Source organism: Penaeus monodon, chromosome 20 (genome assembly GCF_015228065.2).
Source record: "Penaeus monodon isolate SGIC_2016 chromosome 20, NSTDA_Pmon_1, whole genome shotgun sequence".
Taxonomy (NCBI): Eukaryota; Metazoa; Arthropoda; class Malacostraca; order Decapoda; family Penaeidae; genus Penaeus; species Penaeus monodon.
The window spans coordinates 41,855,697-41,856,838 of NC_051405.1; positions in this window are offsets into that span (position 1 = coordinate 41,855,697).

Below are 1,142 nucleotides of genomic sequence, written 5' to 3' on the forward strand. Positions count from 1 at the left end.
ACACTAATATCATGAATTTCTCTCTGCACAAGTGGACATAAAAACAGCCGTCGATAGCTTCCTCCAAGCTCCCTCCGGCAAAGCTAAGGAAGTGGAAACTCCAGCACAAAGGCGACAGCTCTTAAGGGCATCAGATATGGCATTTTATAACATAGGGTGATTTAAACTCCTCTCCCTCGGTACCTGTTGTCTGACCGAGAGTGAAGCCAGTGCACCCTAGAGCTGTTGTTTTATGTGATGAAATTCTGCTTTTTTTCTTTTCTGTTTTACGAAATAACAATTATGGTTAGATTTGTTAGCCTGTTTGTTTGTACAGAAACTTTATAAGAAAAAAAAAAGGTAGATATGTATAATAAAGCGTCTGTAAGATTAATGATAACAAATGTGGATCAGATAGTGAGCAGAGAAGAAAAAGAATTCGTATAAAGAAGGGAGCAGAATATGAATATGAGAATGCGAGGCAGACGAGCGTTTACGATGCCCCGGAGCTCACGGTCAACACGACCCGCCTCGGATAGGGCCTGTGGGCGCTTCCCTCACAGTTTTCGTTTATTGTCAACAGTTTGAATATCAGAACCTGAAACTGCACTTGATGCTGAGTTGTTGGCGTAAATCGGAGGATGCGGAAAAAGGATTTACAGGTGCACAACAATCTCACAAAGTTGCGCATCAATGTGACTGTTGCGCATTACTCTGACTATAGCGCATCCCTCTAACAAACGCACTTCACTCCAACAAATGTTCATCTCTTCAACAAATGCACATCACGCTGATAATTGCGCGTTACTCCAACAAACGCACTTCACTTCAACAAATGCACATCACGCTGACAATTGCGCACCACTCTAACAAATACGCATCGCTTCAACAAATGCGCATTTTTCCAACAAATGTGCACCACGACTGCCGAAATCCCCCGTTCGTCGGCCGCCTTTTTTATTCTCGCAATAAACAGACAATGCCGCTCGGGCCGCCGCGTTAATGCCTCGCGCCTTCACGGTCGGAGAGGCTTCGGTGTAACCCTGGTCATCGTGATCAATAAAATGGCGTCGCGGGATCTTATTCGAAGAGCCGGCCTGCGTCGCGCGCTGAGCCCCGCTATTGTCGGCCTTCACAAAGACGCCCGCGGAGGCCGCTCAGAT